At 39.6% G+C, this 23,658-nt stretch overlaps 2 long non-coding RNA genes across 3 annotated transcripts in view; one reads left to right on the top strand and one right to left on the bottom strand.

The window, feature by feature from the left end:
* The first annotated feature begins 3,536 nt into the window (after positions 1-3,536).
* On the top strand, positions 3,537-22,642 carry LOC148132855 (uncharacterized). Of its 2 annotated transcripts, XR_015750026.1 has the most exons (4): positions 3,537-3,577; positions 14,320-14,468; positions 14,597-14,715; positions 21,537-22,642. It is a non-coding gene; the product is annotated as an uncharacterized LOC148132855 (long non-coding RNA). The 2 variants fall into 2 exon arrangements; XR_015750025.1 differs by lacking the exon at positions 3,537-3,577 and having other exon boundaries at positions 14,192-14,468.
* The window catches only part of LOC148132853 (uncharacterized), a 54,105-nt gene continuing 45,155 nt past the window's right edge, over positions 14,709-23,658 (bottom strand). Inside the window, exon 4 of the long non-coding RNA XR_015750022.1 lies at positions 14,709-16,803. This is a non-coding gene — a long non-coding RNA (uncharacterized LOC148132853). The remainder of the gene's footprint in view (positions 16,804-23,658) is intronic.

Raw genomic sequence — 23,658 nt, 5'->3', positions numbered from 1 at the left:
GAACAGCCATTGGAATTTCAGTGAATCTTACTCATTTTCCCCCAGTATCTTGAGTGGTTAATTACTAGATTTCCAGCTGCCACTATTATCAAAAAAGCAAATAATCTGGCTGCTTCCAGCCAGCTGATTAAGGTGCCATTGTTATCCAGCTGCTAGGAGTAACAGAAAACCAACTATGAGGGGCATAAGAAGTATGTGATTATGCTTGTGTATATACAGTACATATAAAGGATGCCACATGATAAAAGAAAGCAATTCAACAGCTGGAAAAGTTGTACTGCTGAACTACCTCTGCTTTGATACAGCTATTAGAAGAAGGGGGAATATAACAACAGGAGAGAAAAAATGAGTATCTATGCAATGTCCTTCTGTTTTGCTTGCATTCATGTTTTGGAATGCTTTTTGGTTCATTAAGAAAATGACCTCAGTATTTGTCTATCAGTACATGTAGTTAGGTATGTGATATTTGATAAGAAAAATCCAGCATCCCCCTCAACCAAGGCTGATCCATTAATCACTGTGGAAGATGCAGATTTAGGTTTGCCTTCTTTTGTGTGAGCTAACTTTCCCCTTTATAGCTATAAATGAGATGCCTGGAAATACTTTGTATCTAGGAGCCCTGTTAATGAGGGAGAAGTCTGTGAAATGAGCAAGTTTGTTGCTGAAATTCTTCAAGACTGTAACCACCAATTTAAATATTCAGAGAGAAGCTAAACATGCGTCTAGAATGAGGACATAACCACGAATTAAAAATTCCAGAGGGGTGGTGAAGGGAAAGTTTCAAAGAGCTTCCTTTCAAAGGTCACTGGATGATGGTATCACTTTCTAATAGTTCACAAAGTTCACTCAGTGCCTGTCCCACTGCATTTTTACTCTGCCAAAAGATGTTTTGCCTAATCTGGCCTCCACTTTCTAGGGCTTGCAGGTGGTGTTATCTGTGTTGCTTTGCAAAAAAAAAATCTGTGGGCCTGTTTTGTCCTTCAGAGAGGCAGGAGTCTGAAAGAGCATCGTATAATTACTGAAGGACACTGTTTGGCCTGATGCCCAGACCCTGAGGCCTATTGAATCCTCTCAGAATGCTAACTTTCTGACAAGATGAAAAAATATATTTCAAGGTAACATTGACAATCCTCACTCCCAAGGTTTCAGCTGTCCAAAAACAATAACTCTAGGGCTCTCAGAAGGGTTTTCAGTGTTCTGATAAGCAGAAGATGCATTTATTTGGGATTTGCACCTAACAAAAAATATTTTAGAGCTCTAAACAGGTTCTGAGTAGGTGGAGAGACGAATCACTTAATATTATTCATCCCTGAGAGAAAGAGTTTGCTAAAGGCAAACAAGAAAATAATACGCACCAGGTAATAAGGTTGAAATAAGGGCAGTTTTTTCTTTATTAATCAGAAACTGCCACTGACCTTAAATAACAGCACAGAAGTCTACATGGTAAAGGTTGCATTAAAAAAAACCTGTTGACAAGCAGAATCCTATAAAACAGCCTGATTTAGATCAGAGTTTGTCCTCTGATCTGCTAGAAGCCCACAAGGCCGGGGGGTTGGGTTATGAGGCGTGCGACTGCCCCGGGGGGGGGGGGGGGGGGGGTCCCCCCCAGGGGGGGAGCCCCCCCAGGCCCCCGGCCTGCCGAGGAACAAACGGGGGGTGAGCGCTGGGCGGCCCGGCCGTCGCCGCCGCCGCCGCTCTTGGAAGGGCAAAAGTCGGGCCCAAACAACCAAACAGGCAGGCAGGCAAGGCTGGAAGCGGGGTGGCGGGGGGGTGGGGAAGGCAAAAGCCACACCCGGTGAAGCAGCTCCGGGCGTGGGAGAGAGGGCTGAGAGAGGAACGAGGGGAAAGCCGGGGGGGAGGGAGAGAGGAGGACAGGCGCCTTTTGCCCGCCCAGCGCTTCACCATTTTAAAAATTTCTTGCGGTACAGAGTGCCCAGGACCGGACCTGTCCGCGGTGGTTGAGGCCCGTTAGAAGGTTCTAATTATGTGAGACTATACTGTATATATGCTGTTGAATTAATTCCTACCACTTTTTTTTTCAGGTTGCTCGGATTCTTTTTAAAAGTTTCAAAAGGTTTTTATCTCTTCGTGACTGAAACAGAAAATAAATGAGAAACAAAATAAAGAAGTAGATGAAATTTAGCAGAACAGTCCAATAATTCTAGTGATATATCTCTGCAAGTCTGATGAGAAAGGAATGAAATGAAAATTATTTTTGTTAGGATATCAACAGATCTATTACACATATTTGCACCTATGGGGTGGGAGGGGAGAGAATGAGTTCAAACAGCCATTACTGTCATCCCAATATGATGTCCAGTATAGTGTAGTGGTTAAGATAAAGGATGGCCAAATTCAAGTCCATCCTCAGCTACAAATGTTCATTGGTCATTCTCTCTCAGCCCAATCAGCCTCATAAAGATCTCTTGATATCCTGACAAAAATAATTTTGTGAGGGAAAATAGCAGGCAGTGCTATCTTTGCAAACTTGAGGTTTGTAAGAAAAGAAACTCAATAAACAAACAAAGAAATAATGGAGGTTGCAGGACCTAAATTGAATAGAGTAGACATCTTCCAGATACGTTTCCTGGAATAATAATTGGAATAATAATGCTGGTACATTGCCAAGTAGCACTGATCTTAACATCTATACCTGGGTATGATGCTTACATGTCTCTGTTGTGTCCCATTTTAATAGTTTGCAGTAGTGTTAGAGTTCAATTGCTTTTAAATGACTATCTTTAATTATTAGCTATATTGGAAACTTTTCAAGGTTTAAGAACATAAATATATGTCTAAGCTAACACTCTGCAACTAGTTCTTTAGTTGTGCTATAGTACATTCATCTATATCCTGGAATCTATCAGAGCTTGTTCCTCCTTGCTATCTTCCCCAAGATGAGGCCACAGCTTCTGTAAGATAAGATAAGCAGTGCTTTTGCTTAGCCTCTCTAGCCAGTCCCAAAAATTCTCACTGTAAAGAAATGTCATGCTCTGATTTCCCTCAGGACTTGCTTCCCAGAATTCTGTGGTTTTCTAGAACTAAGCCTGCCTTACCAGATGCTGCACTAATTCTGTCTCAGAGGTCCTGTTTTGCATTGGTTCTTTCTGCCTGAACTTTAGATCCTGTGCAAATATTGGATGCAATAGGATGCAAATATTGCTGAAATCAGAAGGTAGACTTTCTATTTTAAAATAATGACTAGCAGGAAATGTATATACATTATATAAAAAAGCACATGCAAAACATAAGAAATGGATAGCAATGCCAAACAGTATCCATTAATGGTATGGAATGTTTCTTGAGGACATCTATGAAAATCAGTAAGTCTTTGGTTTAACTCATACAAACATACCACATAACCAAAGGTATCTGGAAGCAAGGTATACAAATACACAGTGATTCGCTTTGTCATTATTTTTCTTCCATTCAGTTGTGTCAAAATCTTGGAGACAGCCTGGACAATAGCCTGCAGTTCTCTTGGCACAGTTTTTCAGAAGTGGTTTGCCTTTGCCTTCTTCCTAAGGGTGAAAGAAAGTGACTGGCTCAAGATCACCCAGCTGGCTTTGTGCCCAAGGTAGGACTAGAACTCACAGTCACCCAGTTGCTAGGCTGATGCCTTAACCACTACACTAAAGTGGCTATTATATTATGGGCCTGTGTTTATTTCCATTCATTGAAGATTCAAAGTCCTTAGAGGGCATAATTTCTTTACAATTCTTTAAATTTCTTTAAAATTGTTTTATAACTGACTGAACAACTTTAGCTGTCCCAAAGAATTCTAGGAATTATAGTATGATTACAATGCTAAGAACTATGATGCAATTCAGAAATACTTAGCACCTCAGGGGCCCTTGTGAAGAAAGAATACTATTTACCAATGCAAATCTGCTCTTAGTCACCTCTGTAAGAGACATTACTGTCAATTTATCTTCCAGACCCCATATCAAGCAAAAAGAATAGGAAGAGTAGTTACAAGAGATTTTAAAAAGATCTTGGTAACCAAGTATTTAGCACTAATGGTTGAAATATAGCCCAAGGATGTTGGGTGTGCTAGCAGCTTTCTGTCTTGTTTGAGGGACATTCAGTATTCCTTATTTTCTCCTCAGACTCTGTGTCATCTAGCACGTAGAAGAGCTTTTCTGTACCATGCGTGGAAACAGGTTTTCCTCATATTCTGTAACATTACCTTGATCCTGATCGGTTTGATCCTTCTGTTCATTAGAAATGGCCAGTCAGGTTACTGCTGATATATGAGATTCTACCCCAGTAGAGCATGTGTCTGAACTATGTCATTCTCTTTAACAGATCTTTTTGTTAACAGTTTGTGTCACCTCTTTTCTCATTACATTAAGAATTATGAAGGTACCATCTGGGCTGCTGATAAATCTGACAGACCCATTCAGTGTGGCCTTTTCTCCAAATCTCATTATTCTCTTAAGAAACTATCTGGTTTGGCATATAATAGAACTGAATACCATTTGGTTTAAGCTTGATGCTGAATACTGTAGTATGAAAGTCCTTTTGTTAAGAAAAAAAGTACTATTTGACATGTTAAAATTATCTGGGAATTCATTGGGAAGGCATTAGCTTGACTGACTCATTGAAATCCATGGACCCTAAATATATTCAATGTTGTTTGAAGCACAACTTTATTTACTGAACTGTGTGTGTATGCATGCATATATATATACACACACATAGCTAGGAGAGGGGGTGCGAGGGAGGGAGAGAGAGAATATAAAATCAAGAAAATAATTAAACCATTCAGCAAACATCATTTATTATATATCCCTAAATAAGTATTATTCATAACTGAGATTTATATTCCAACTTATGTGACTCTATGTCGCATCGGATCACCTCAGTAGTTTTGCATGTGCTTAAGCAATATAGCAACTTGTTAATTGGGTTGGGTTGAGTTCGGTTGGTTGGTGGGTTGGTTGGTTTTCTATGCACACTGGTGTCAGATTGGTAACTGTCCATAGGCAGAATTGCAGTACAAATTAAAACACAAGTGGGCACTCACATTCACTTGGATATTTTTGATACATCTCAAGGATCAGCAGGTATAATCAGAAACACTGACAGTGCATTTGACAATGGGCCTTTCAGAGGAGCCAACCATCAGCCATTATTCTGTGATACCAACTGCAGTCACAGTCTTGGATTGTCTGTCTGAATATTTGTCTCAAGTTAGAATGCTTAATATGAAAGCAGCCCTTCCCAATTTGAGACTTTCTTCGGCCATGCTCAGTGTGGATGATGGGATTTGTAATCCAATATATCTAGAAGACTATTGAAAGTTGATTTAAAACATCTGGACATAAACCTAAACATGCTTTTTCTTCATTAAGAAAGGATAGCTTTTAGAGTTACACACAGCAATTTTTCCAGTGAAGGTCATTATTATGAAAAGTGACTATGTCAATGAGAAATCATGCTCTGGACTTGGCCAAAACATACCAAACAGTGGCCTCCAGACTGATGCCTTTACCTACTTTGAACAGTTAGTGACAATTTTTATACTTTGCTGGCAAGGTATTTTCTCTTTTTTTACAATTTCTTCTTCTAATTCTACTTCTAATAAATAATTATAAAATTTTGTTATTTTTTTTTGCCTGATCCTAATAAAATTTTATCTAATTGCTGGAGTTTATTGTTAATTCCAAATTCTTTCTTGTCCTGTTTATATCTACTTTGAATTTGAAGATATGCCCACTGATCAATTTTTAGTCCCCGCTCTTGAAATTCTTGCCACAATTTCAAATTTCCTTGTGTATCCAATAGATCCTTATATTTAATCGTTTTAGTGATATCCAGATTATTTGGGTGAATCATCGCCTCCATTGTTGAAATCCAAATTGGTATTTTTAAATAGTGTTTTTTCCCTATTTTCTTCCAATTAGTTAATAATGAGTCTCTGATTAGGTGTCTATGAAAATATTTCTGGCTAGTTTTCCCTACATCCCATAAAAAAGCATGCCACCCCCTTTGCAAGTCATGGCCTTCTAAGAATAATTTTCTCTTATTGGTGAAATTCACCCATTCCTTCAACCATACTAAAGAGGCTGCACTATAATACAACTCCCAATTTGGAAGTGCCAGCCCTCCCCTGCTCTTCATATCCTGCATTGCCTTTAAATTTATTCGAGGTTTTTCCCCTTGCCAGATAAATTTTACAGTTATTTTATTAAGTTCTTCAAAAAAACATTCGTGTACTTTGATTGGGATCATCTGAAATATATATAGGAATTTTGGAAGAATATTCATTTTAATAGCAGCAATCCTGCCTAATAATGAAAGTTGCAGCTTACCCCATGTTTCTAAATCCTTCTTTACCTGTTGCATCAATTTATCATAATTATTTTCCTTAAGTGTCGTACAATGTGCTGTCAACCATATTCCTAAGTATTTAACTTTCTTTATCACTTGTATTCCCATAACTTCTTCTAGTTCTATTTTCTGTTTTTCTGTTAAACTTTTAGTCATTAATTTTGTTTTCTTCCTATTAATTTTAAGTCCTGCTACTGCTCCAAATTGTTCTAATTCATTCATCAATTTTTGTCCTCTTTCTATTGGTTCCTCAATGAAAAAAATCATATCATCTGCAAACGTTTGCAACTTATATTCTTCTTTCTTAACCTTTAATCCTTTTATGTCTGGGTTCTGTCTAATTAGCATTAGTAATGCTTATAATGATAATATGAAGAGCAGGGGTGAGAGTGGGCAGCCCTGTCTGACTCCTTTTTCTTTTTTTATTGGGCGGGTATAGTCCCTGTTTATTATAATATTAGCCTGTTGTGTATCATAAATGGTTGTTATAATATTTTCAAATGTGGTGCCTAAATTCATATTATAAATTTTTTGGATTAAAAATTGCCAATTTAAATTATCGAAAGCCTTCTCTGCATCTAAAAACATAAGTGCAATTTGTTTTTCGGGGTGGGCTTTGTAAAATTCTAAGACATCTAGTAGTATTCTTAAGTTGTTCCTGATTTGTCTGGTCGGGAGAAATCCATTTTGATCTTCATATATATGCTCATTTAACATTCTTTTTAGTCTACTTGCTATAATAGAAGTGAATATTTTGTAATCAGTATTTAACAGTGAAATCAGCCTATAGTTATGTATATATCGGGGATCCGAATCCTCCTTCGGGATCAGAGAAATCAATTCCCCCCTCCATGAGTCCAGCATCCTGGCTGCCAATAAGACGTCACTAAAAACTTCCACCATAAGAGGTCCTATTTGTTCTGCTATTGCCTTGTACAGCTCCCCTGGAATCCCATCTGGTCCCAGAGATTTATTGTTTTTCTGGTTCTCTATTGCTGATTTCAATTCAAACCAAGTAATGTCTTTGTTTAATAATGTTTCCATTTCTTCCCCAATTGCTTTATCCTTCACTTCATTTAAATCAGGGGTCCCCAACCACCGGGCCGCGGACCGGTCCCGGTCCGTGGAGCACTCTGTACCGGGCCGCAAAGAAAATAAAATAAAAAAATGGCGGCTTTCTTCGCCTTCGGTGAATGCTGCTGGGATCAGGGATCAAGGACACAAATGAAAGAAGGGGAGGGAGGAAGCAACCGAAGCCTGTCCTGCTCTCCGGCTCAGCGGCTTCGGTTTCCTCCCGCCTCGTTCCTCTCTCAGTCGCTCTCTCGCTCCTCCACCAGCCCAGGAAGAAACTGCTTCAAAGAAGCCGGGGGGGTGGCTTTACCTGTCGGCGCAGCTCCTCCGAAGCGCCCGTTCACCCCCACCCCGCCCGCCCACGGTTCAATCCAGTGCTCCGTTCTGCCTGCCTGCCTGCCTTCGTTTCTGGTTGATTCGGAGCAGCTTCGGCTGAGAATAATAACTATTCGCCTCTTTTTATCAGCCGAAGCTGCTCTGAATCAACCAGAAACGAAGGCAGGCAGGCAGGCAGAATGGAGCACTGGATTGAACCGCGGGCGGGCGGGCGGGGTGGGGGTGAACGGGCGCTTCGGAGGAGGTGCGGCGACAGGAAAAGCCACCCTGCCAGTTTCTTCCTGGGCTGGATGTTAGAGGTCCATCGTAGCTCTGAATGATCCCTAAACAAGGACTACAGGAGCTTCCTAGGGAAAACACACTGACTAAATGCTCCTCATTCAATTCCTGTTTTCACCAAACAGAGATAAGAGAAACATCTGCATGAAATTTTGTAGCTACACAGCTGGGCAAGACCTAGAACTAGAGAGACTGCAGTCAGGTGTCTTTAATGCTAGTTGTAGGGTAAACATAAAGTTTTGGGAATGGAAAATAGAATCTCCGCCCCCCACCCCGGGTCCTTGAAAAAGTGTTTCTGCTTGAAACTGGTCCCTGGTACAAAAAAGGTTGGGGACCACTGATCTAAATAGTTTCTTATTCTATCTTCGTTAACTTCTTCCTTTTTATATAACTCTTCAGAATACTTATGGGCAATTTCTTTTTTCTGTTCTATCTCCTGTTGTATATCCCCCTTTCCATCTATTAGCTGGTATATCAATCTCTTTTCTTTCCTTTTTTTTAGTCTATATGATAGCCATCTCCCTGGCTTATTAGCATGTTCAAAATAAGTTTGTCTAGTTGTATTCAAATTTATAATCATTCTCTCTTGTTCAATTAAATTCAGTTTATGTTTAGTTATTATTATCTGATTTTGCAATTTTGAATCCTTTGGGGTACTCTGTAATTGAGTTTTTTTGTTGTAATTTGTTTTGCTGGGCGTATTTTTCCTTATTCCTCGGCGTTATAAGAGATTGTTATACCTCTTATTACTGCCTTCATTGTATCCCAAATGTTTTGTTTCGTAGTTGCTCCATTATCATTTTCCTTTAAGAAATAATTTAATTCCTCCTTGAGTTTGTTGGTGTATTCTATTTCTCTTATTAACTGAGTATTTAACGTCCATCTTTTCTTGGGTTTTTCCCTACCCTTCCATATTATCTGAATTGGATTGTGATCTGCCCATTCATTAGGTAAAATTTCAATCCCTTTTATCTCATTTGCTATTTCCCCATTCATCCATGCCATATCAATTCGTGTCCATATTTGATGAGGATTTGAATAGAATGTAAATTGTTTTTTCTCGGGATGTGATCTTCTCCATATATCAATCAAATTTAACTCCTTCATCATTTCCATACATATCTTGGGAAGCTCTCTTTTCCTCCCGTTGTTCTCCCCCACACACACACATTACTGTGGGCTTTTTGATAATCAGCTATAGAATTAAAGTCTCCTATGATACAAATATTTCTTTTTTCCAATCCTACTATTTTTCCATAAAGATGCTTAAAAAAACTCTTTTTGATCTCCGTTCGGGGCGTAGATTACCACTAAGAGAATTGGGATGGCATTAATACAGATCTGCAAAACCAGAGTTCTTCCCTCAGAATCCGACCATATTAAATCTGCTTTCAAATCCTCTTTAACATATACTGCAATCCCTTTCTTTTTCCCCATGTCTGCTGGTGAGGAAAATAGCTTCCCTAATTTCGGACATTCTCGGTATTTTTCATCTGTTTTCTTTATATGAGTTTTTTGTAGGCATATTATATCAGCGTTTTGTTTGATTAATTTAGCTATTATCCTTTTCCTTTTTATCATCGAGTTTAAACCATTTATATTAATTGATAGTAGTTTCTTTTCTTCTTCCTTTTAATTAATTCTGTTTCGCTCTTTGTCTTGTAATGGCTCTGGTCTCTCCTTGTGCCTGAAGATGTGTCCTACTTTCTTCTCTCTTCTGATGTAGATGACTATTTCCTTGATTTCCTAAAGTTCCATCTCTGTTTTTATGATAGCCTTGATCTTCCTGGGAGTTTGTTTCCAGTTCCTCCTTACTGCTCTGGTCTTCTGGACCTACCAATTGCTCATAAAATTCCTGGGCCTTTTCCATGGAGTCTATTTTAATTTTCCTTTCTTTCTAAAAAACTAACATCCCCTCTGGGATTAGCCATTTAAATATGATTCTTTTCTGATTTAGGTAAGCTGCTAAGAACTTGTAGTCTCATCTTTGTTCTCTTACTCTTCTTGGTATTTGTTTGAGAATCAAGACTTCTTTACCTTTATATGTGATTGTTTCATCTCTTGACATCCTATATATGATATCCCGGACACTCCTTCTCGCAAATCGTATATGGACTTCTCTTGGGCATTTGTGGCATCTCACATAATTAGTGCTAATCCTGTAAACTTCATCAAACTCCCTTAAGATGTCATCTTTATCCTTTTCCAATAGTCCAGCCAGTATTCCCGCCATTAGTTGTTCCAGGTCTTCTTCTTTGGATTCCACTACATTTTGGAATCTCAAGTATGTAGCAGCCTTGTCCATCTCTAGGTAGATCAGTGAGTCCTCCATTTCTTTACTCACATTCTTTAATTCTTCATCTACCCTTTTCTAATTTCCTTTCGGTTCGTTCAGTCCTTTTCTCTACCTCTTTTATTGTTGCTTCATTTTTCTCCAAGGCCTGCTGTAATAATCCAACTTTGTCCTCTACTTTGGAGATATCTGCTTTCATTTCTGCTTTTAATTTCCCCATCTCCTCTTTTAGTTCATTGATATCTGCTCTCGTCTCATTATGGCTTTTCATCATTGTTTCTTGCAGCTTTGTCATCGATTCCTGTAAAGTCAGCAAAATTGATTGGATGTTGGCATTCGAGATGTTAGCTTGTTTCTCCACTGGTAATGTTTCTTCTATGGTTTTTTGTGCCGGGCGAAGCTGTTGCCGATGTAGTTGTTAATGTTGGGGTGACCTTTCTTCCAGTTTTCAGAGCTGTAGTAGTTGTGGAAGTCATTTCTTTTAAGATTTGTTTCTGTTGTTGTACTATATAAATTATATTATCCCAAATTAACATTCAGTGATAGAATCTCTGTATTAGGATTGACCAGTATCTAATTACTTAATCTATCTATCTGCTGGATAGCTGTGCTTTTAACTGGTTACTGGAGTATAAGTACTTATATATAAAAATATTATCACTGTATTATTTTAAATCCAAATTCTAAATCACATATATAATTTTGTAAGGTCTATGCTCAGCCTCTATACATAACTTCATGTAATTATATATATATATATATATATATATATATATATATATATATATATATATATATATATATATATATATATATATATATAATATCCAAATCCAACTATATTTAAATATTATAAATAAATATGTGTATTTATCTAACCTTATTTTAAATATTCTTAAACACAAACATTCATTCCCAAGTGGATTAATTGTGATCACACAATAAATTATAATATTAATACATAAAATCCTATACTTATTAATTAAATAATATTTAATGTTCTTACTCTTTTCCCTATATATCTAATCAAAATATAACTATCACTATTATTAATAAATCAATTAAATCAATTAATTCAATTATTTAACTATCAGTTACAACAATCAATTTTCCTTTCCCCAGTATGCATATTTATAATCATTATAAAGAGAGAGTAAAGAAGGAGAGATAGTTCATCATAGTACCAGATGATGAGGGAAAAAGAAGAAAAAAAATTGAGCAAATGTATACAGAAAAAAGGGAGTAAAAAAAGGGGGGAAAGGAATTTTGAAGTAAGTTTTTAGCTTTCCGTTTCTAAGTTTGAGAGCTTTCACTCCAAATGCACCAGAAATGGGGAGGTAAAAAATGCTAAGTAGTGACTGCAATTACACGGTATCTCCACACATTCGGAAGCTTCCACTTTTACTTTTTGTCTTAGCGTTCCTAAGTTCAATTTTCCTGATTTTCTTCAGATGGAACCACCTCCTCAATTAGATCAGTATGCTCCCTAAAGGGCTGTTAAGTGGTTTATATCAGTTATATTGTTACGATGGCTTCAGGGTTTCTAAATATCACCTGTGGCGCCACACTGTCTCTGTTCCGTCAGCTCCGATCTTCCCATCTTCGCTTTAATAAAGTCTTTCAGAATAAAAATCAAATGAGATAGTCCAAATCCTCCACAACTTCCAGGCACCTTCCAGCCACTTGTCTCCCAACCTTGTAAACTTCCCTTTTTACTTGTTATTGTCCTCTCTCTCTCTTCTGTCTGCCAAGCCCTTTCACTTTCACTTGCCTCGCATCCGCTTTTTGGGCGCTTTCTTTTAGGGCTCCGGACAGACACTTGTAACAGCCTTATAAAAGTCTATGGCATTCCAATTCTCCTCTCCGCCGCTAATTTTCTCTGCCACACTCTTCCCCAATGATCTCACAAACTGTCACTCACTCACTTCTTTACATCGGTGGCAGTCCGGACTTTGGAGCCGCCATTGATAGGAGGCTGTTTCTTGCTCGTTGGGCTCTGGAGGGCTCCTCTTCGCTGCAGGGGGATTGCCTTCCCCACACTGCAACCCGAGTCTCCCCCACACCGGCACAAATCTCTCCGGGACTCGTGCACCCTCAAAGGATTGCACCAACTGCAAAAAGAGATTAACTGAAACCACAGAGGGGCTTCGGCACCTCTGTTCGTCCTTGCCTTGCCACCGCAGGTATTTTCTAATATATCAACTCCACAAATGATTTTGGGACTGGAATCCATATCGCTGATGACACAAGCATAAGCCTAGAAGAGTTCAAAGAAGCTGGAGGCAGATTTGGTGAAAAGATATCCTTTGAGTCCAGGGGTGGGATTCTACCTGTTTGGACCGGTTCAGGCGAACCCCTTGCTCCAAAGATCAGCAGGCAGTGAACCAGTACATTGTGACGAGCATGTGGGCCCTCCCGCCCCCGTTCTTTCCTGTGCTTTATTCCCTTTTGTGAGAGCACAGCTGATTCGCGTGGCAGAGCAATTTGCCGCACCTCAGCTGTTTTAGTCACAGGGACTGCAAAAGAAGGCAAGTATAACACTTTTTTGAAATGCGGAGCGCGCGTTTGGTGTGACCCCATGCTATCAATGGACCGGTTGTTATACTGGTGGAATCCCACCCCTGTTTGAGTCACAAAGATTGGGAAGCGACTGAATGCCTGAACAAAAATAGAATATAGCAAAGAATATCTCTGCTTCAGATTATAAATATATTTTATATCCAATAATGTGACTTTCTTCTCTAATATTTGGCTCTTCTGTGTTTTACTGTTTTCTTTGTTCCATCTTATATTGTTTTGTTTTTATTTAAATTTAAAATCTTTTTAAAAAGAGAGAGAGAGATTGCCTTTAGCTTTGTTAGCATCCTGCTAGCCTGCTTCTGACAGCTTTCCCCTCAAGAAGTAGATGAGACCTAAAATATGGGCCTTTTTTATTTCATTTTGTACAGGTTCAATGTATCCCTTTTGCTTCTCTAGACTCCTGAACTCCCCATCAAAACAGAACATTGGCAATTTCAACTTTTGGAATGCTAACATTAATATCCCATGAAAAGTTTGATGCAGTCCACAAAACCAAGGAAATTACTCAGCCCTGCTTTCTACAGCTTCTGAAGCTTGTTCAGGGGCCTGGGTTGTCCATCAGCTAGGATTTATCCATTTGCTAAGCCAAGTAGAGCTTTGCACCTAGATTCCCCATCCCCATCCAAACCAAAAATTGTCTATATCACATTGGCTTTTCCGTGGGAAAGTGGCGATGTGATACTTACATTATGCTACCTTGGATTATATCACAAAGGGTTACTTCAGAAGGAACTGGCTCATTGGCACTTTGCTACTTCAGCAAAGGAGCAGTCCAACACGGCTGGAGTGAAAAAAATTCATGGCACAGTGGGCCTCTCTACTCTGTTCCCCCATCTTTTGTTTGAAGTAATTAAATCCTTATGAACAAACTGTTCAGATTTATTTTCTTAACTTTTTGTTTGTGCACTCCCACCCCTCCACCCTCTACTTCCCCGCCCCCCTTACGCACATAGGCAAAAAGGAGAAAAACACTATCGCATTGTTCTGTGCCACTTTAGATCTCCAGGGCACTCTCTGAGTGTGTAATAATATCCCCCATGGATAGTCTAAAAATAGGTGGGTGAACAGAGTGCTTGTCAATGGATGGGGTATAAAGCCTTATTAGGACAGAAGTTTCTCAGCTATTCAGTGAGGAAGTGTAGCCCAAGCAAGCCATCACCAACCTGATCTGCGAGTTTCTATGTAGCTTCCTGCCTCTGTGCCTACAAGAGAACTGCCACATCTTGCAATGAGTTTATCATTCAAGTTCATTCAATTCTTGGCAGCTCACTCAATTAAAGCTGTCTGGAGGTGTGCTGATCAGGTGGTTGGGTGATGTGTTGTTGCTTTTTAAATTTGTGGTGTGGAAGCAGTTGTATAACAAAGCAACTCAGTGACGGGCCTAAGTAAATAGCACACAAGGTGTTTTTTTTTTTTTCCTTCAGAGGAAGTGAGCCTGACATTAATCATAATCTTCTGAGAAGAGTTTCAGAGCTCTGCACTGCTAGCAACATGTGGGTGGGGACTGAACTTTTTTCATCATCGAAGCTCCAAGTTCCTGTTTACTAAGGTGGCTTGCTTTTTATACTCAGAAGTAAGCGAAGCACTAGAATAGCATGAAGGGTGGTTCCCAAAGTCACTTCTCACACTGAAAAAAAGGAAGAAATGCTTCACTTTCACTGCCTGTGCAAATGAATAACTATTCTTTATTCTTTAATTCAGAGCAAGGGGTGAAACATGCCCAAGCACATGGAGAGATACTTTCAGGTTGAGAGAAATAAAACAACTCAGTTCTTCAAATAGTTACCAAGCTTCCTGTCAATGTTCAGAAGAGGCCTCAGGTAATTTTTACATGAGAGCTTGCTATCTTTTTTCTTTTCTTTTATTAGTATTTGTGCATGCACATGGTAATCAAAAAGCACTATAACGGACTCCTTTCATACAGAGTGGAAAGTCTAGAACAGGGGTGTCAAACTCAAGGCCCAGGGGCTGGATCTGGCCCATGGGGTGTTTAGATCTGACCCGCCAAGCCACCCTGAAAACAGCGAAGGACCCGTCCCGTGGTGCCTCTGCCAGCGAAAATGGAGCTCAGGAGCCTGTTTTCGCTGACAGAGGGTTGCAGGAGGCCATCGCAGCCAAAAACTGAGCTCGGGAGCCCTTTTTCACTAGCAGAGTGCTCGGCCACCACAGGCGCCTCCCTGACACAAGTGACATCAACCTGGCCACGCCCACTCTGTCCATGCCTCCAGCCCACCCAAGGTCAAACACAACCCTGATGTGGCCCTCAATAAAATCGAGTTTGACAGCCCTAGCCTAGAATAATGTCATCACTGTAGTGGGAGAGAAAAGGAGTAGATGCAGAGGTGGTATTCAGCAGGTTCTGACCAGTTCTGGAGAGCCGGTAGCGGAAATTTTGAGTAATTCAGAGAATCGGCAAAGACCACCTCTGACTGGAGATTTTACAGTCTCCTTCCCCTGCCACGCCCACCAAGCCACGGCCACAGAACCGGTAGTAAACAAATTTGAATCCCACCCCTGAGTAGATGCCACAGGCATATATCCAACGCAGAGGAGAACCCTCTTCAAACTGCCACAAAATCTATTTTCTGAGACTTGAGAACAATTTAGCAGTAAGTGTGAGATGCTACCTTTCTGTATACTTCCCCACCACACACCGAATGTAAAATGATATTTCAGTAATAATTGGAATGAATACAGATAGTCCTCGACTTACGACCACAATTGAGCCCGAAATTTCTGCTGCTAAGACAGTTGTTAAGTGAGCTTTTCCCCCATTTTACAAGCTTTCTTGCCACAGTTGTTAAATGAATCACTGCCGTTCTTAAGACAGAAACAGTGTTGCTAAATGAGTCTGGCTTCTCCATTGACTTTGCTGATCAGAAAGTCACCAACAGATAATCGATCATATGACCTCCTGGACACTGCAACCATCACAAATACGAGTCAATTGTCAAGTGTCTGAATTCTGATTGCATGACTGTGGGGATGCTCCAGTGGTCACCAGTGTGAAAAACGGTCATAAGTCACTTTTTTCAGTGGTCTTGTAACTTTGAATGATCAGTAAATGGATGGTTGTAAGTGGAAAACTACCTGTATTAATTTCAAATAGTTTAAAAAACCCATTTTTATTCCAATATTTTCCCCCATAGAATATATTCTAATCTGGGTTGGTCACCAGGACCAGAGAGTTTGTCTTCCAATTTTTTTAGACTTGTGCTGGAGCCAGAGGCTAGAGAGAAGTTCCCTGAAGATGGGCTCTTCAAGCACAAGTCCAAAAGCTTGGAAGACAAAACTTGTGGTCCTGGTGACCGACCCAGATTGGACACTGCAACATTATCCTGGGACACATATATTCGCCTTCTTTCATGAGAATATATTCTGTTCCTGAATAGAAGGATGCTCTAAATAAATCCTATGTAGAGAAGAAAGCAGCTCTGGAGAAGGGAAGCATAAGCTCTTAATTTGCAAGACTGTAGGGAGAATCTCTTTTACTTGCAATTCAATCCTTGTGTGTCCTTGAGGCAACTCCATTTGAAATTGACCAGGCAATCTCCTTTGGTGCCACTAGATTCTCTGCCCCACCTGATTTGACAGTGTTTTGTTTTGATTTTAAGATTTTAATTAACAAAAAAAAAAAAAAAAGAAAGAACTGGAAATCCTGTCAAGCAAACCACAGATGGTGATAAGAGGTAGAAGTACAATTTTAAACACCGAGGCAGTAAATAAATCAGGGTGATGACCACATTCTGTTGAAGCTGAGTCACGTGTATCTTGTGCCATTCTCCTTACTCCCTGTTGCATGGGTAGGGGACCTAGAGAGATGCTGTATTGTCAAATTATATGCATTCTGAATGCTTTGGGAAAATGTCCAGAAACTAGTGGATGATCTTGTCCAGGCTCTTTTTGACCTAGGGAATAGAAAAACAGAGAAAAAAAATTAAAATAACAATATGTATGCCATTCAAACTGCCTACCTTTCTAACATAATTTTTAGAACTTTCCACTTTGGTCAATCAAAAACTAGATTTCAGAAACAATTTTGAAGGCATTCTGGAAACAATACTCAAGACTTTGGGGAGCTGTGTTTGCTTTAATTTGCAAAAGTCTTTGTGGGGCCTACCTAATCCTACACGCATTATTAGAAAATTGAAATGTGTGATGAGTAGCCTCGTATGATGTTTTGAAGTGTGACCACTTCAAAGTGAGAGGTAACCTCAAAAAGACAGAACCATTTTTGGAAGTTGGTGGGGCTGCTAATTGGCCTATTGGTAAATGGTTGCTGTGTGACTTGCCATGGCCATCACAGCATTACTTTATGAAGAGGCAAGCCTCTCTCACGGCAGCCATGTTGAAGAACATTTATTGCACCCTCTCAAAATTCCAAATGTTCCAATGTTAGCACAAGCTGATCTGGGACCAAAGCATTTTCAGAGGTTAGAGGACATGCTGTGGAATAACCTCACCATTGACTTTTGGAAAATAAATGCTTTGGATAAGTTTTGCCCATCATGGAACATTTTTGCGAATGAACAAGCTTCCCTCGTGGTTGCCATTTTGTAAAAGCATTTACAACATGCACACACCCTGCCGATTCCAAAGTGTATATTATCTTGGCTTGTGCCCCACAGGATTTTTACAATATTGAGATTACAATCCAGTGTAACTATATTCACATTTTGTTATATTTGGAATACACTAAATTATGAGTCACAGCAGATCATTAGAACTAAGTTGCAACCGGGGTGTTGGTCCTTAAAAGCAACAAGGTAGCAAAGCAGCTTCTAAAATGAAAACAGAGAAATCTAAGACGAGATAGAAAGGTTTCATTTCAATTTAAAGTAGCCCTAGGGGAGGTGGAGAACACATGTTTAGTTGCTCAAATGAAACTGGATGGAAATTCGCTAGAGCATACTGTAAAATATGAAAACCAGAGAGAGAGGTCAAAGGTGGAATACACACACCAGAATAATTTAGAGTACAGCACTCTGTATGTGAAAAACTTTGAAAAGTAGACTCTGATTGATGAAGAATGGGGTCAGAAAAGGAGGCATGGAAACCTATTTAGTCTGTCTGTCATGATTCAATTGAAGTTCACAAAACCTCATGGCATCCATCATTCTATGATACAACTTCCCCTGTTTTGTGCGCTGCACCAAGTAATTATTCTGATTAGATTTTTTCTGCTTTCGTATTAGAAAACAAGAGTTGATATGCATATAATGTTATGTTTTTGAAAGCTGAATAACTGCTTTACTCTGCCTCTCTGCAATAAATAATTGAGTTATTGTATGATGCCATGAAAGCTTGTCCAGACAAGGGGCATTTTTGAGCTAACCAGCATTAAGAGGGCTGTTTACATAAGTTTATCTTAAATCAGAGTGGAGGAAGAGGAGGGTTACTAAGGCAGCCCAGCTGTTTTTTCTCCAGTGGTTCCCATCACTCAAAGGTCAATTTCCTATTTTTAAAACACCCTCTTTTCGTACTGTTAAAAAATTTTTTAACTCCTTCAACTCCCTGCTGGAATCCAGATTTCTTATCTCTTATCACAATGTTTATGGTAATTTTCCAGAATCATTCTTCTTCTATACATGCTCAGACATTAGAATTTCCCGAAACCAGAGCTAAGCAGACTGAGACCCAGACTTACATCTGCCTCCTAAAAGCAGTGTTTCTCAATCTGGCCAAATGTGTGGACCTCAACTCCCAGATTTCCCCAGCCAGCAAAACTGATTAGGGAATTCTGGAAGTTGAAATCCATATATCTTAAGATAGCCAAGGCTGAGAACCCTAAAGCCTTTTATAGCCCTCAGAGCTTTTCCAAAATTTGTTACTGAATGGTACGGTAGTTGTTGAACATGATGGAAGGAGAAAATTAATTTGATAGGAAGTCATCATAGGAATTGTATTTAATTCACTTTTAATGTTTTTCACAGAACCAGTAGTAAAAAAAAATTGAATCCCATCACTGGATTGGCCCAAGGTCACCTACCTGGCTTTCATGCCTTTGAGAATTGAATTTCAACGTATGTGTTTTAATAAAAACCAAAAGAAAATGACTTATGAAATATAAAGTTCGATATCGGGCAAAATAAAGAAGATAACAGATAGATTTCATCCATCACTCTCTTTGATAAGAGCTTCCAACTTAAATCCAATGTGTCCATTCAAGTCTGAAGGTCTTCATCTGACAGCCTCCCATCAACATGAATGGGAACTATGTGGCAGACCTTTTCTGTATGGCTCCCATGTCCCTCCCCAGTTATACCCAAGTTATATTTAATCCTTTCCCACATTTCATTTTCTAAGGCAGAAAAAAACAGTCTAAATTATCGTACTGGAGGACAAAATTGATTATGGGTGCTCATCATGGCTATACTTGATTTGTTCATTGCTGTGCTTTCTTTTAGATTCAGTCTTATATTGTTGTGGTTTAGTCTTACTGACTGCAGTGATTTACCAATGTTGCAAGTAATACATAAACAAATGTGGTAGGCTGGGACCATAGAAGTGTAGGTGGTACTTTGAATGAAAATTTGAATCACCTGTTTGGTTACCCTAACTAAACAGGGAACAACACAGAGGGAAATGAAGAGCACCAAGGGTGTTGCCTCCCATGTCATCTTGCATCTGTCCTCCAAGCTGTGATGTATTGTATAAGACCAACAGGCACTGGGGAGGAGCATGGGGTGAAGTGGGAAGGAACAACCGATAGTAAGCTAGCTTTGTTGTGGATTTGTGCTGTTGCAAGGGAACAATGATGCCAGTAGCACTCAGATGGGCCCTACAGAGTAGGCAAAAGTATATAGAAGTAAGCAAGATAGCATATACCCCTTTACCATCATCATCATAGTATCTCCACAAGAAAGTACTAAAAATATGGCTATTGGCAGCAGCAGAGGAAAACCTGCAATGTGTGACAGGATAGCAGGGTTCCAATATCTAAGGGGTTGCCACAAAGAAAAAGAGGTCAACTTTTTCTCCAAAGCACCTGAAGGCAGGACAAGAAGCAATGGATGTAAACTAATGGAGGAGAAAACTAACCAACCAACTACGGAAAGATTTCCTGACAATTAGAATAATTAATCAGTGAAATGATTTGCCTCTAGAAGTTGGAGGTTTTTACGATGAGATTAGACAACCATTTGTCCGAAATGGTGTAGGGATTCCTACTTAAGCAGGGGGTTGGACTAGAAGACCTCCAAGGTCCCTTCCAACTCTGTTATTCTATATTCATTGGTGTTGCCATTATCAACTAACAGTCAGTAGAACTAGCTGAGGAGATGAAGTTCTCTGAGGAGTCTGTTCTTTAATGCAGGTCTAACGCTATATCAAAACATCATTAAACTGCATGTATAAAGAGGAAGAGAAAAACACTAATTGGGCATTATATAGGTAGATGTCACAATGCTTTCTTCTCCTGCACTACAGGACAAAAAGGGAAGCGGAAGGTACTGCTGAGTGAATGGAGTTTGCCTCACAGTAGTCTTAAAGTAGACCCTGGGAGATAGACTGATCCCAGACTCCGACCATATTGTTGAAGGTCCAGGAACATGCTGGTGACAAAAGAAAAAGAATCTGGAGAAAAAGGAAAATGCTAACTTGAAACTGCAACAGCTAAAGGTGACTCTTGTGAGCTGGAGATAATAAACTGAGAAGATGTCATAAAATAACCGTTTCCAAGGCAGGACATGTTCAATTTATGTGAAACTATATCCTTTCATGATAGAAACAGGAGACCAAAAACAGATCATTTCAAGGCTACAATCTTGTACTTTCCTCCTACTTAACTCATGAGATGGGCACCTCTATAAATGAGATAAAGAACTAAAAATAAAATAAATAAACCGAAGTGCAGTTTATTTTATTTTTAGTATTTTATCTCATTTATAGAGGTGCCCATCTCACAAGCAAATGACTCTGGGTGGCATACAGGAAAGCAATACATATCTTAAATCATTATCATTAACAAATATATCAAACATATTTATTATTCGACCTTCCTTGCAAGTATTTAGGGTGACTGGATGCCCCGCAAAAAAGGTTTAATGGTAAAACAATCCACCAGCTACCCTCCTGACTGCATGAGAAGCAACCCCTCTCTTCCCAGAGCTGCCATTCATTTCCTGGGTCATGATCAGGGAGCACATCAAGTGCTGATATTTATGACTGTGGCCTATCCAGAGACTGGCAGTGGGCAGAACAAAGGCAGCTTTCGGCTCTCTGCCTTTCATCACCGTTTGATCAAGGCAGCTATAAAACCTCGTGGTTCTTTGACTCCTTTTGATTATTGGAAGCAAGAGTACACAAGGATGTAACAGATCTGGCTAATCCCAGAAGCAGGTGAGAGAGAGAGAGAGAGAGAGAGAGAAAGAGAAAGAGAGAGAGAGAGAGAGCATTGTGCAATCATCGTTGCTGCTCAAGGAAAATAAGGAGGTGCCCTTTGTCCCTTGCTCTGCTGAAGCATGTTTGCTTTCCTGTGGTTAAGCCCATTGTGGGCCAGGAGCGTTAGAATTTCAAAGGCAAGAAGCTGGCTTTCTAAAGTGTAAATGAGATGGCCCAAGACTGAGCTTCTCTCTCTCTGTTTCTCTCTCTCTCTCTCTCTCTCTGTCTCTTTCTCCCTCTGGATGTGAAATGTTCACAGGGTTAGCCTCATCTGGTATGCCACACATGCTCTGTGACACTGCCGAGCAGCGGGAATCCTCAGGAGGTGCCTGTCTACTGCAGAGAAAAAGATGGATCAACATTTTATGGAGCTCCCTGGCTCCCGATGACAAATGCCAGGTTATCTTATAGCCTGTACATTTGGAAAAGAAGCTTGTGAAAACAATAAATATCTCTTAGCAGACTCCAAAGTTACTTTGGTAAACACACACACACACACACAATAATCCTACAAATCTATTGTGGCACTTTAACTTTCAGTGGCCAGACTAATTCATGTCAGTGCTTTTGCTCTTGAGAAAACTTTTTCCACCCCAATGGCATAGCTACTCAGAAATAAGTGCCAGGGAGTTCAGTCAAGACTTACTGCAGGTAAATGTGCACATAATTGCTGACAACCTTTTTAATCTAACTCAAAACTTTCTGCGCCAACTCAGAAAGCTCAAAACTGCCCAAGGAGCTGCTGATCCAATTCTACAGAGGAATTATTGAGTCTGTCATCTGCACCTCTATAACTTTGGTTTGGTTTGGTTCTGCACCCCAACAGGACAGACACAGACTTTAGAGAGTAATTAGGACTGCAGAAAAAACAATTACTACTAACCTGCCTTCCATCGAAGACCTGTCTACTGCACAAGTAAAAAAGAGGGCTGTGAAAATATTTACAGACCCCTCACATCCCGGACATAAACTGTTTCAACTCCTACACTCAAAATGTCAGTATAGAGCACTGCACACCAAAACAACTAGACACAAGGACAGTTTTTCCCCCGAACGCCATCACTCTGCTAAACAAATATTTCCCTCAACCCTGTCCAACTATTTACAAAGTCTGCATTACTATTACTATTAATCTTCTCATCACTCCTTATCTCCTATCCCCTCCCACTTGTGACTGTATGACTGTAACCTTGTTGCTTGTATCCTAATGATCTTTATTGACTGTTTCCTAGTATGATTTCATTGCTTCTTGTACCCTATGACTATTATTAAGTGTGATTCTTGACTCTTGATGAATGTATCTTTTCTGTTATGAATACTGAGAGCATTTGCACCACGACAAATTCCTTCTGCGTCCAATCACACTTGGCCAATAAAGAATTCTATTCTATTCTATTCTGACTGCTTCACTATGACCAACACTTTTTTTTTTCATTTTTATATTTTAGAGCCTCTTAGGTCAAATTTGGGGGCTGCATTTTTAAAAACACATTTAAAAAAAAAATATTGAAAAGCAAGGTCTGATTCTTCTTAAAGCTTGCATCAATACCGCGTGACAAATTAGTTTAACAAGTGATTGATATAAATACTATGATGCCAGAAAAATAAGACAAACTATCTCCCTCCCCCCAGCCCCCAATTTCTAGTGAATCACTTGAGTCAATTTTTTTACACTTCAGTGCTTTCTGGACTGCAAGGCTGAGAATAATGATGTCATAATGGCAGTATTACTAAAGGCAAGCTGCTAAGCTGGAGCCATCTGTGCTGTAATTAATGCCACCATGCATTAGATTTCTCCAGACATTTTTTTGAAGTTCTGCAGAACTGTTTCTCCACCACTAGAACTAGACAGCATCCAGCCATTTCTCTGATGGATGTCAGTGGCCTTGCTGTAGAAGCCATTCTTCACATCTACATACGTACTTGTGGAGATTTGCAACATGTCGTAAGGAATCCTGATTGAGCAGAACATCCCCTATGGGTAGGAGCTGTGTAATTCACAAAACTCCTCCAAAACATTAGTGGATATTGTTCAGAGGAAGAAGGGCAGCAGGGATGTGGGATACTCATTGAACATCTAGAGGGATTTTGCTGTTTATTCACTCACCCCATCTGCAGCTGGGAGGGCTCAAAGTGTGACCATGAAACACTGCTGTAGAGGTAGTCCTTTACTTACAATAGTTCATTTAGTGACCATTCAAAATTACAACAGCACTGAAAAAAGTGACTCATGACCATTTTCACATGATTATTGTAGCCTCCTCAGGGTCAAAATTCAGGCGCTTGGCTGACTCATATTTATAATGATTGCAGTTGTCCCGGGGATCACATTTTGTGACCTGCTGAAAGTCAATGAGGAATGCAGATTCACATAACAACCC

The sequence above is a fragment of the Notechis scutatus genome, chromosome 1 (genome assembly GCF_049901735.1).
Source record: "Notechis scutatus isolate UNSWTSFEM ecotype Mainland chromosome 1, rNotScu1.2, whole genome shotgun sequence".
Taxonomy (NCBI): domain Eukaryota; kingdom Metazoa; phylum Chordata; class Lepidosauria; order Squamata; family Elapidae; genus Notechis; species Notechis scutatus.
The sequence above is the reverse complement of the archived record's forward strand: the minus strand, read 5'-3'. Positions and strand labels throughout refer to the sequence as shown.